The sequence below is a fragment of the Pelodiscus sinensis genome, chromosome 4 (genome assembly GCF_052426305.1).
Source record: "Pelodiscus sinensis isolate ZL-2025 chromosome 4, ASM5242630v1, whole genome shotgun sequence".
NCBI classification, from domain to species: Eukaryota; Metazoa; Chordata; order Testudines; family Trionychidae; genus Pelodiscus; species Pelodiscus sinensis.
In genome coordinates, this window is record NC_143055.1 from 47,481,907 (window position 1) to 47,495,750 (window position 13,844).

Sequence of the window (13,844 nt, forward strand, 5' to 3'; positions counted from 1 at the left end):
GCTTTGCTCCGCGTCTCTCTGGTCTGCTGGGGGGGGAAGCAGCTAATGCCCCCCTCAGCAGACCAGAGAGATGTGGAGCAAAGCCCGGGGCCTGTGGTAGAGCAGGTGGGGCGCTGCCGGTTGGTCCCACAGCACCGCTCCTTGGCGCTACTGGACCAACCCGGCAGCACCCCAGCTACTCTGCCCCAGGAGTCCTGATTCAGCCGCTGCTGATCAGTTTCAGCAGTGGCTGAATCAGGACGCCTGGGGCAGAGCAGCTGGGGTGCTGCTGGGTTGGTCCAGTAGCACCGAGGAGCGGCCGCGCTACTGGACCAACCCAGCAGCACCCGAGCTGCTCTGCCCCAGGCGTCCCCAAGTTAGCCGCTGCTGAAACTGACTAGCGGCTGACTACAGGAATCCCGAGGCAGAGTTCCTCTGCCCCGGGCTTCCTGGAATCAGCTGCTGATCAGTTTCAGCAGCAGCTGACTTGGGGACGCCTGGGGTTCTTAAGTTGAACCTGTATGTAAGTCAGAACTGGTGTCCAGATTCAGTGGCTGAATCTGGATGCCAGTTCCAACTTACATACAGATTCAACTTAAGAACAAACCTACAGTCCCTATCTTGTACGTAACCCGGGGACTGCCTGTACAAGGAAAAAAAATAGTTGAAACCAAAACCTGTGAAATTATTCAAAAAGAAACAAGCAAAGCTGATAAATGTAGATCAAGGTAGCTCTAGGCTTTAGCCATTCCTTCTTGTAATTTCTTTCAAAAAGTACATAAAAAAGGAGGACAATCTATGGTAAAGGAGGAAAAGAGGGGCTTTGAAGAGCAAATAGCTAAAAACATAAAAAAATTCGAGGAGTTTTTTAAAGCTTATCAGAAGCAAAAATCTTGAGATGGATAAAGAAAAATGAGGAAATGAGAGGATTTTGTGGAAAAATACTTATTCTAGAACTAAAAATATGAGAGATTAGAGATAATCTTTAGAATTTTAGACCAAAGAGCATTGCCTCAATAAAGAAAATTGTGTTACTTTTAAGAGTTCTAAAACTCCCTGATAAGTGGCAGAGACAAACCAGGATGGTTCCAAATCTGTTACAATTCTTCAGACATATATCAATGAAGTAATGGATATAGAATTAGTGTATTGTGACTTTAAAGAAGTCTTCCGAAAAGTCCATTAAAAAAGAATAAGGAAATTACAGTCAGAGGATGAAATAGAAATTATAGTCATGAATTAGAAAGTGGCTAAAACACAAAAGATAGGGATAAATGGCTAAATATAAACATGGCTAATGTTAATAGTGATGTGCCTAAAGGTTCTGTCCTAGAATGCATGTGAGTTTATTTCTCATTGGCAAGGAAAACCAAGATTAACAGTGAGGTGGCAAATCTACAGAAAGGGTAGATGTCTGTGAGTTAATGGTAATAGGTGATAATTGGGGAAGCTATCTTTGTAACGGGTAAGGTAGTTGGGGTCTTTGTTCAGCCCCCCGCGGAGAGTGTCGAATTTTAGCATGAATGCCAGTTCAGAGGATTCCCTTTCAAGTGCAGATTTGAAAGTCTTCTGAAGTAAGATGCATGTGATTAGGTCATTGAGACAGTGTCCTTTCTGGTTGAAATGGCAAGAAACTGTTTTTTCTTTGTGATCCTGTCTAATGTCTGTTTTGTGGGCATTGATTCTTTGGCGAAGTGTCTGAGACGTTTGTCCAATGTACATAGCAGACGGACACTTTCGGCACGATAGCATAGATTATATTTATGGATGCGCAGGAATATGTATTCTTGATCTTATAACTCACTTGGTTAGGCCCAATAATGGTGTCAGCAGAGTGAATATGTGGACAAAGCTGGCAACGGGGTTTGTTGCAAGGGAAAGTACCAGGGTTGGTATTAGTGTGGTATGTCCTGTGGTTGTTGGTAAGAATCATCTTGAGGTTAGGTGGTTATTTATAGGAGACTATGGGTCTGTCTCCCAGAACTTCTTGGAGTTTAGTGTCCTGTTCCAGTATAGGCTGTAATTTATTGATAATGTGTTGGACAGGTTTAAGTTGGGAGCTGTAGGTGATGACAAGTGGTGTTCTATTGTTGGTTTTCTTGGGTCTGTCTTGTAGTAGATGGTTTCTAGGTATTCTTTTGGCTCTTTCAATTTGCTTTTTTATTTCTCCGGGTGGGTAGTTGAGGTTTATAAATGCTTGGTAGAGATCCTGAAGTTTCTGGTCTCTGTCAGTGGGATTAGAGCAGATGCGGTTGTATCGAAGGGCTTGGCTATAGATGATGGATCATATGGTGCGTGCTGGATGGGAGCTGGAAGCATGTAGGTAACTGTATGAGTCAGTGGATTTTCTGTAGAGAGTGGTGTCTAATTTTCCATTGTTGATTTGTACTGTGGTGTCCAGGAAATGGATCTCTCATGTGGAATGGTCCAGGCTGAGGTTAATGGTGGGGTGTAGGTTGTTGAAATCTCTGTGGAATGTCTCCAGTGTTTCTTGGCCATGCGTCCAGATCATAAAGATGTCATCGATGTAGCGTAAGTAGAAAAGGGGTAAAAGGGGGCGGGAGTTGAGGAAACATTGTTCTAGGTGAGCCATAAAGATATTAGCATACTGTGGGGCCATGTGTGTACCCATGGCTGTGCCACTGATCTGGAGGTATAAGTTGTTCTCAAACTGGAAATAATTGTGGGTGAGAACAAAGTTACATAGGTCTGCTATCAGGTTGGCAGTGGTGTCCTCTGGGATAGTGTTTCTAATAGCTTGAAATCTGTCTTCATGTGGGATGTTGGTGTATAGTGCTTCTACATCCATGGTGGCAAGGATGGTGTTATTGGGGAGGTTATCAATGTTTTGTAGTTTCCTTAGGAAGTCAGGAGTGTCTCGGAGATAGCGGGGGGTGTTGGTTGCGTAGGGTTTGAGGAGAGAGTCTACATAGCTGGATAGACCAGTAGTGAGTGTGCCAATACCAGAGGTGATGGGGCGTGTGGGGTGTCCAGGTTTATGGATCTTGGGAAGCAGATAGAAAAATCCATTAAATCACAGACATCTACCCTTCCCCACCTCTAATATCATTAACTCACAGGCATTTACCTTCCTTTCCCCCCCCCCCCCCCCCCCATGTCCACTCTCTACCTGGTACAATGTGCCATTTGCCATTTGCAGAGTCCATTGTCATTCCACCATTTATTTATTGCAGACTTCTCCTTTGCAATAGAAGTCCTACACATTAAGGGAGTGAGTATAAGTGAGATCTTACCATAACAAACTCTCTCTTCTGCAGTTCTCTAACCACTGGCTTCAGAAGAAAATACATAATGGAAGTTGTTGCTCTGCATAGATCTGAGTGATGTAGAAATGCAACCGTTCATTCACATATCTGGAAGAACTGTCTGATTATATGTTCTCAAGAGAGCCAGATTTTGTTATCATTGCATCATTTCATTCACCACCACCAAACCAAATGTTCTGTTTTATATAATTGAATAAACCATTCTCCAGTAGTTACTTGTCCTGTGTCTTGAAAGCGTCTCCTTAAATTATCTTGTTGATTAAATTGGTGATAGTCCCACCATTGTAACTTTTAGCAATCTGCTATATCTTTGAAAGAGTCTATCCATCTGTCTGTCCAAGAACTCTCCTACACTGTAAAAGCCAGGACCATCAAATTCGGTATACATCTTCCTCTTATAACGTATCGCAAGATAATGGTTTGGCTGTGCCAGGAAAATGGGATATGCCTGGAATGGGACAGCTTCTCTTAAAACCAAACAGAAGAGAGAAACCAAGTTACCAAGCCAGTGAAAGGGGCTGAGTGGGGGGAAATGTCCCCGACCCCCATCACATCTGGGGGGGTGTCCCAGCCCAAGCGTCTCACCTCCAGGCACCCTAGAGGGAGTGGGGAGATGAAGCATTCCCTCCTCCCCCCATCTGGGAACATTGCTGGCTATTCCCCTTTGTCAAATAGCAAAGGGAAAGTGAAGAATGAAGCAAACTGCACTCTGACCGGGGAGCGGAGCACAGGAGGCAGATGAACCCGGAAAACATGCATCCATCCCCCGATTGTGCCTGCTGGAGTTGCAGCAGCCACGGAGAAGCATTCTTACCTGATCCCAAGCTATTGCCATGAGAGATAGATGGACTAGTCTTTTCCTCCCAGAGTAACCTTCATACTGAATCCCTCACCCCCAGCCCTACCCCAGAGCAATGATTTAAATGAATATGTACATTTTCATTTTATTTTCCAAAAAACAGAAATTGAGTTAAGGACCCTAGAAATCCTGGGTAAAATATAGTATTTTAATATAGAAAAAAAATCAAGAGTAATAACTGTTAAAAGTGCTTAAAAATGAGAAGTTCTGTGGCACCTTATAGACTAACATTTATTGGCGCATAAGCTTTCATGGGCAAAGACCCTCTTTGTCAGATACATGTAGTGGAAATTCCAGAGGCATGTGTAAATATACAGGCACATGAAAAGAAAGGAGTACCAATCAAGAGGAAGGCTAGAGATAGCGAGGTCAAGTCAATCAGAGAGGATGTGGCCCACTTCTAGCAGCTGATGTGGAGGTGTGAACACCAAGAGAGGAGAAACTGCTTTTGTAGTTGGCTAGCCACTCACAGTCTTTGTTTAATCCTAAATTGATAGTGTCAAATTTGCAAATGAATTGTAGCTCTGCAGTTTCTCTTTGAAATCTGTTTGGAAGTTCTTTTTTGTTGCAGAATGGCTACTTTAAAAATCTGCTACTGTGTGTCCAGGGAGATTGAAATGGTCTCCTACAGGTTTTTGTATGTTACCATTCCTGATATCTGATTTGTGTCCGTTTATTCTTTTACATAGGAACTTGCCATATACATCAGCCATATTGGATGAGAGTCATTGCTGGGACATGATGGCATACATTACATTGGTAGATGTGCAGGTGAATGAGCCTGTGATGGTGTGGCTTATAGTTAGGTCCTGTTAAAAGTGCTGTGTTTTCATGAAGCTGCTTCACCAAACATTCCCTCTTTGAACTCTGATATACTGGGTTGTAATTCTTACTTAGGTCATTACTACATAGATATTGAACTCCTTGGTAAACCTCCCTCCCCCAATATATAAAGACAGCTGATGTGACAGTGGTTTTGGAGGAAAATCACAGAGGTTTCTCTGGACACTTAAGCATATATCTTTTATCAAATATGGTTCATTTCCTTTTATGATCTTTCGGAAGATAGTTTTAAATCAATTGCCAAGCATAAAATAACTATCTATATATACACACACTTCATTTCAGTTGAATTTTTATTTAGCCCATAATAACCAGTCATTATAGATGTACATTTATCTGTGTGTCTGTTAAAGAGTAATACAATTATTGTCATCATGTGTTATACTGCTAAAATATTCTTCTGTCAACAGCTGTACTAGCCTTATCTGGAAAATTAATTTAAGTGTGCACTGCTAAATTCACAATTAGTGCTATTTTCATTGGTTAGCAAAGTCATCCACTCAGCCTCACACAATTTAGAATATCAGAGTAAATTGCAAATAGTTTCAAAAATGCATGCAAATGATCTGGAGACCAATAACTATTTGGTAAAGAAATGTGCAGTTCCACATAGTGAACACATTTTATAAATTGTTCATGAACGGTTCATAAAATTTTTAAGAGGGGGAAGGTAACATTTGTGAATAATTATCTTTTGTAAATTATTCCCTCAACTGTATCATCACCCATGTGTAAGACTCAAGTATCTGTTTTTATTTCCACATATCAAGTTCCAGTTCCAGAGGCAGATTAAGGTTTTTGTGGGGTCCTGCACCAGAGCAAGTGGGGACCTCTCAGTACCCTCTTCTAATGCAGTGCCTCAGCCCCCCTCTCCTGCTGGGAAAACAGTGTCAGGGCATTTGGGCTTGCTCTGTCCTTCCACTCAGCAACACTCCTACCATCAACTCTTCTGGATCAGGGTTTAGGGGAGCCATTTATCTGGGCTCTCCAACTGGCTAAGGACATGGCTAAGGGCATGGGCCTGAGGGTTAATCTGCCACTGCACGATACAGAACAAGTAGAAAAATCTAGTCTGTACACTATAATTGGTATGCTGTATGGACTGTGGAATATGGAATCTCTATGTGGATTAAAAAATATGACCATTGTTTTGTTAATAGAATTTTAAAATTAATACTGATTTTCTAATATTTCAGAGTAAATGATCTCTAGGAAATTTACACTCCAACTTTTTAACAGGAGACAAAAGTTAAATACATCATAACTTCTTATGATTTATGAAATACATTCTATAAAGTCAAGAAAGCATAAGTCATGGAAATGCTGCTATGGTTGAATGATGTCTGTCTCAGATAATAAATACTTTGCAAAAATAATATAATATATGTAACACTTCATAGCCCCTTTAATTGCTTCCAGATATTTACTCTAAATGATTTTGTCCTTGGTTTCTTGCACTAGTCAATGCTCAGTAGGTGTTGTCCTTGCTTGTTGTTGGATGTCAATGAACTGCCCCTAAAAAAGCAGTGCATAAACATCAACCACCTTGTCACTCCATTACTGGTTTACTATGGTGGACACTCAGAGGCTCATGCACAATGCAGCAGCATATATTCTAGTTGGAGACATTTCTAACACCAGTACTCCACATCCCTAGCTCATCATCCTATTACAGATGTAAATAAAGGTCCTTTTGTTGATTTACAAAGCAACAACGCTTTCTATATTACACTCTCTCTCTCTTCCCTCTAAGCAGTTTGACACGGACACCATACTTTCTCAGCTTCATTCTCCAACTTCTCACATTTCAATTATGTTTTCTTAGTCAGTCTATAAAAGAACCACACATTTTGGCACAAGATCATAGAAAATACTATAGAGGACCTTAGCACTCTGTAGGATGCTATTACTGAAAGGGCATTAGGTACATCAAACTCTGAAAGAAAGAGAGGAGCTAACTCTCTTCTGGCTCAGCTTTCTGGGAAGATCTGTGCAGGTATGTTTGTCCTGAACTTTGCTTGGGATGGGCTCAGGTTATTCTCTTCTGGTAATTTATCCCATAATCTAAAATGCCTTCTGCTGAGAATTCTGTCTCCAGTTCTTGATAAGATCCAGAATGAAGTTTTTTGCATCAACCCCAATGCACTCCAAGCCCTGATCTATACTAGAGAATTATTTCAAAACAACAAGTGGAGCATTCACACTACTAAGGCCATTATTTTGAAATAACGGGCTGGTTATTTCAAAATAATAACTCCTGCTTTCCATGAAGAATAACGCTTATTTCAAAATAGCTATAATGTGTATGTTCCACTGCTACTATTTTGAAATAATTATGCCCCAGAGTCATTCAAAGTAATCACTCCTCAGTGCTTTCTGGGGCTCAAAGTCAAGGTAGCACATCCACATTAAGGGAGCCTGCCTTTGGCTTATTTCAAGGCTTCCCTGTAGAATGGACATGCTATTTCAAGATAATCTTTTTTGGAGTTATTTACAATACATTTTTTCAAAATTATTTCCTAGTGTAGACATGTCCTAAGTTAGTTGTGGATGAGAATACAGGTCTTGAGTTCATTTGGTCCCAGTAAACTTCATGCCCATTCAATCAACACTGAGACTTTGGACCCAGAATAGAATGAGGAAGAGGTGGAGGGAAAGCAGAGCACAGCTTTGAAGGAAGAGTTCAGACTGTCTTTCATCTAGGAGTGCTGCCACATTATGCATAAGCTGTAGCCTGTATCATAAACCCATGACTGACTGAGTCATGGAGATCAAGCTAAAGGTGATAAACCCATGTAGTTCCATTCCTTTCTGACAACTATATGGAAACTGGTGTGGTCTGTTAGCAAAATGGAATTTATCAAAAGTTTTCCTCATGACTAATAATGAGTTTAACCTTGTTGGGTTCAATTTGAGCTCTGTGTCCTTATGCTTATCTCTTTCTTGGACCGTGACATTTGTGGTCTCTGCTGAAGAATCAAAGTAGATGGTACCAGCATATCCATCTTACTTGAGCTCATGGTGTTCAATTATATATTGAACGGGTTTACAGACTAACGTGCAAAAAACTCTGATGCTATAAAGCATTACTGCTTTTATTATCAAATTCTTATCTAATTTATGTTGTTGTCATTGAGTTTTATATTTGTTTATAGGATTTTTCAAGGAAGCTCAGAATACTTTCCCTTTGTTAGAATGATTGCCCCTAAAACTTGCCAATTGCTCCTTAGATAAATACTCTAAATAAAGTTGTTATAGTTCCTTATACACCAAGGAACAATTGGCAAGTTTTTAAGAGCAATTCCTGTACTTTGCTAGAATGTTTTACTAAAAAGTAAAGTTGACTATGTACAAAGCATAACATATCTTCAGTAAGGTAACTCAATCTTATTAAATACCAACAACTGCAAGTGAAAGGACAATACTGTATGGGTAAAAATTCACAGATAAGCCAAAGGCAAGCTAAAACCATAGGCTACGTCTACACTGGCATGATCTTGCGCAAAAACTCTTTAGCGCAAGAACTCTTGCGTTAAAGTAGTTGCGCAAGAGAGCATCTACACTGGCACGTGCTTTTGTGCAAGAGATGTGCTTTTGCGCAAGAGCATCAATGCCAGTGTTTTCTTGCGCACGAAAGCTCTGATGGCCATTTTAACCATAGGGCTTTCTTGCACAAGAAATTCATGTTGCCTGTCTACACTGGCCTCTTGCGCAAGAACAGTTGTGCACAAGGGCTTCTCCCTGAGTGGGAGCATCAGAGTTCTGCCGCAAGAAGCCCTGATTTCATACATTAGAACGTCAGTTTACTTGCGTAAGAACACGGCCAGTGTAGAGAGGCAGCAAGTTTTTGCGCAAGAGCGGCCGCTTTTGCACAAGATCGCGCCAGTGTAAATACAGCCAAATTGATCTGGCTAAATTATTTAAGCTACTACACTTCCACCTTAATATAGTATGCTGCATTGTCCTGTCTGTCTATGGTATTCCCAGTTTTATAACACTTCAGGAATGCCCAAGCCAAACAAGAGTTAACTCCTATCAACATAAGCACTTATATGTACATTTAAAAAAAATGAAACCATGCTTTTTAGTAGTAAAACCATGTAGGGCCACCAAGAATCATGTGGCTTGGTTTCATGCAGTTTCCTAATGACATAGCAGGTAAATAATGACTTTTAAATGGTTTTTTAAAAACATAGGCATGCAAATGTCTCTAGCTCCAATATGGCTGCAAAACCTTTGGTTTTCATGTGAATTCCGAGTTCATATCTTGTTGACAGCTCAGGGGACTGAATTCTTCTATTTATCCACAGAATTGGTACAGTGCAAGCAATAGTTCTGAGCATTGTCCGTATATGTGCCTTAACCCAGCAGTGGAGAGATTGCCTGAAGACATAAAAGAATAGTTCATTCCTTAGGCCTATTCAATCTTGCCTTCTTTTCTGGAACAAACAATTAAACCAGTCCATGTTACTACATATGATGTTGGTTCCTCTATTGCAGATTGTAGGAAGCTGTCTGAATTGCCTTCTCATGTTATGACAATATTGATGATTTTTCGTCATGGCCAGCCTCGATGACCCAGATGTAAAATGTTGTCTGAACCTTCCATTTATGCAATGGTATTCTGACTCATCACCTACATAAAGTTTAAAAATAGGTTGTTTTGTCTAGTCATTCACCAAAGAAAATGTAGGTCAAGCAAGGTTGCCAACTTCAGTTTTGTGCAATTAAAAACACCTTTGCCCTGTCCCTTGCCCCTTTTCTGAGGCCCAGCCCTCTCTACTTCTGCTGCTTGTTCTCCCCCTCTTGCAGTCAGTCACTTTAACTGGGCTGGGCAGAAGGTTGGGGTGTGAGGGCTCTTGCTCAGAATCTAGAGTCGTGTTGAGGCTGCAAGAGGGGAGGGATCCAGGGTGAGGAAGGGTGATGAGATGTGGGCTCTTGGTCGGGCCAGAAATGAGGGATTCAAAGTGTGTGGTGTGAAGGCTTTGGCTTGGACTGGGGATGAAGGTTTCAGATTGTGGGGGCAGGCTTAGAGCTGGAATAGGGGATTGGGGAGCAAGTTCTAGCTCAGGATCTGGGCTCTAGGGGGACAGGTATGAGGGGTTTCGAGTATAGGAGGAGGGATCAGAGCTGTAGCATGGAGGATACAGACTCTGGGAGGAAGTTTGAGTATGGGAAGGGACTTCAGGCTTGGGTGCAGGAGCATGTTTGAGGTACAGGGTCCCCATGGCACTTACCAGGGCTCCCAGGAAATAGACACCAGATCCCTGCAGCCCCTATGCACAAGAATTCTCCAAGTACTGCCCTCAAACCCACAGGCACCACTCCTGCAGCATCTGTTACTTGCGGCTCCCATCCAATGGGAGCCGCAGAACTGACATTTAGGATTGGAGCGGAATATGGAGGTTTCTTCTTCCTAGGAGGATGCAGGGACCTGGCAGCCAATAACAAGAGCCACTTTAAGCCAAGGCAGGCAGTTGCTGCACCACCAACTAGATTTCTAGCAACCCAGTTGAAAGTTGGTGACCAGATCCACCACAGTCCCTTTCCGACCAGGTGTTCTGATAAAAAAAAACTGGTCACCTGGGAACTCCAATTTCAAGTACTGTGGATTGTGTAATGGTTAAGCATTCTGATATTGAACAAATTGAGGGCAAATTTGGCTAGGTGATTAGTTGAATAGGATATGCAAGAGATTGCTGGTGGGGCTCTGGTGAGTCTATTTTTCTGTAGGTGGAAACCATAATGATGACTATTTTTTTTTTTTCCTGAGTACCTGAAAAAAAAATTAGAAGAATAACCTCAGTTCCTGGCAGTCATACCTATATCTGTCTCTTCTATCCTATATCACATAAGAGATCATACCTGGAGAACTTTCTGTACAGTGAGTTATTGCATCTTCCAGTCAGTGTGATGTTTAGTGTTGAGATGCTGAAGGTAAAAGGTATTTCCAGGTCATGATTTTCATACGTATAAATGTATCTAACTCGAGTGAACATGTGTCATTGCAGAACCTCCCTACACACTGTGCAATTAAAAATGAAGAGGTATTACCAACATTCATCTGAGCACCTTTGTCACTTTGTGACATCTTGTAGGGCTCCTTGATCTCTGTGGGTTCTTCTATCACACAGATAGAGCATGGCTTCCTGCTGAGCCCTCAGAATTGCCCACCCTAAATTTTGAAAATTCTTCTGATTTCTGAAGTAGCCAAGAGAGAGCCAACTACTTTCCTGTGCTATGCTCCAGCCAGCTCTCACAATTTTACATAAGAATGGCCATACTGGGTCAGACCAAAGGTCCATGTAGCCCAGTATCCTGTCTGCCGACAGTGGCCAATACCAGGTGCCCCAGAGGGAGGGAACACAAAAGGTAATCCTCACATGATCTCCCCTGTCATCTATTTCCAGGCAAACAGAGGCTAGGGACACCATTCCTACCCATCCTTGCTAATAGCTATTGATGGACCTAGCCTCTATGAATCTAGCTAGCTCTTTTTTGAACCCTGTTAAAGTCCTAGTCTTCACCACATCCTCTGGCAAGGAGTTTCACAGGTTGACTGTGCTCTAAGTGAAGAAAAAAAACACTTTGTTTTACATGTTTTGTTTTCAGTACATAGATACAATGCTGTTAGTCTTGCCACAGAGAGAAATGACACTGTGTGCACCACTGGTGCTTTATCTTGAGTAGAGTTAGAGTTGATTAGATTAGAGTTAGTCTATTCATGGCTATCACCAGTTGCATGCCTATAGCTGTTTCCCACACTGGTAGGGTAGTTTGGTGTATTGCTCCTGCAGCCAAAACAAAAATTCTCTCCTTCTGAGCTAAAGTTCAAATATTACATCAGTATCTTTCACTTTCACTCTCTTTTGGGTCACAGCTGTCTGTCTAGTCTGTTGGACTGTTAAGTCCTTCCCTTTAGTTGCAGAGACCTCTCACCCCTTATTACAGGGGGGTCACAGTGTCTTTTGCTTTCCTTAGACTGAAAAAAAATCATTCGTTCTTCCATATAAGGGCTCCTCTTTTCCCTGTGTATTAGTCCATGGAGCGGAGCTCCATGAATCATGGCCTTACCTTAGCTAATTGTGTCACTAGGGCTTTCACAGTTCTTCCTCTCCTCCCCAGTTTAGGTCCCTGTCCCAGGATCACAGAAGTTTTCATATTCCCTTTACCCCTCCATAACAGGGAATAAGTCCAGAGAAGTAGTTGAGTTAGTCTATGTGACGGGGTGAGGCAACCCCGCCACTATCCCCAGCAAGCAAGTCCGGTCAGTGCCGGGATGTGTGCGTGGCCGACTCGAGCGGCAGGGGGAACCGGCACTGCCAGGCACTCCTGAGGAGGGGGCGAGCCAGTGTGGCGCAGAAACGTGGCAGCCGGGGGCTACCAGGGGAACGGGAGAGCACCCGTGGCCGGCAGCGTTATATGATGTCACCAGAGTGATGGACAGGGAGGGGAGGGTGACATCACACGTTGAGCGAGAGATCGGAGAAAGGATAAAAACAGGAGGGGGAATACAGGCAGGGGAGATGGTGGGGAACGGAGGAAGGTATGGGCGAGAGGGGAGGATAAACTGGACAGGAGTTCCGGTGGCAGGGTCGACAGAGGCCCAGGGTAGGGTCGTGGAACCTGAGAGTGGGCGCATTTAGGGGTAACCCCCCACCTGCTACCACTGAGGACGAGATTCCCAGTATTAGGGCCTGTGTGGGAGTGTGGGTGGGCCCGGACTCCCTTCCCTGCCACCGGTAGTCGAATGGCACATCACATCATGAGGCAGAAGCTTGGCCCTGCTAAGGCCACATGACTATGGGGGACGTGGGTAGTACGTGTAACTTGAGGTAATCGGGGCATGATAGACGTGTAAAATAACAGGACCCAGAACCCGAATAAACATAGTTTTGTGACAGTCTATAACTGGAACAACTTAAAATACAGACAAGAGTCTTGCAGCACCTTACAGACTAAAAAACCCTATATAGATGGTGTCATGAGCTTGAGTGGGTTGTGTCCTCTAAACCTCATAATTCCATCTACATGTTTTTTTTGTTTTTGTTTTTTTTTAAATTGGTAAAGTACTGCAAGACTATTTGTTTGTTTAAGTTTTTGGGGAATAAGTCCCTCCCTCATTTCTGGGGAATTTTATCCCTGCCTCTGGATGCTACCATTTACCTTGTCCATCCTCAACCCTAATCTACCTTGCATCCCAACATTCTAGGCTCACCCTCTATCTTAGCCTGTTTTTATTTTAAGCCTTCTAGTCAGTTGTCTTCCATTATACTTGTGTTCCTCTCCCAGTGCTTGAACTTGAAGTTGAGGTTTAGTAACAGGCTTACCGGACCATTCCTGTGCTCACTAACTGTTACAAGCCTGCACATGGGGTCAGAAAGTGTTCAACCTGTAGGCATCATTTTTGGTGAGGAATTTTGCAAGTCTAATGGACTTGGCAGTAATTGTTCCATTGTTATTTCAATATTACTTTGTGACACCATATAATATTTAAAAAGCATCAGGGACTTGGATTTGTCAGGAGAGAATGCACAATGCTGTTAATTAAATGCTCAAAATATTCATCTCTCTCTGAATCCACTATTGACCTCAGGAAAGAGCTAATTCACATTGGACATGCCAAAGACAAGCATTAGCGTAGTTTCTCACAATCTAACATTCCATAAAGGTTGGGGTTTTTTTGTATAGGTACTTCCATCATAGCAACTTGATATCTCTCTGTACAGATATGACATCTACATACTCAATCAAGTGTTTATCTGGTAATGCAGCTATTATACTATATTTTGAGATGAAAAAAGGCAAATACTAAAGGCAATTTTTAATTGAACAATCATCATACATATCAGAGGGCTTATGTGAATGGTTGTGTG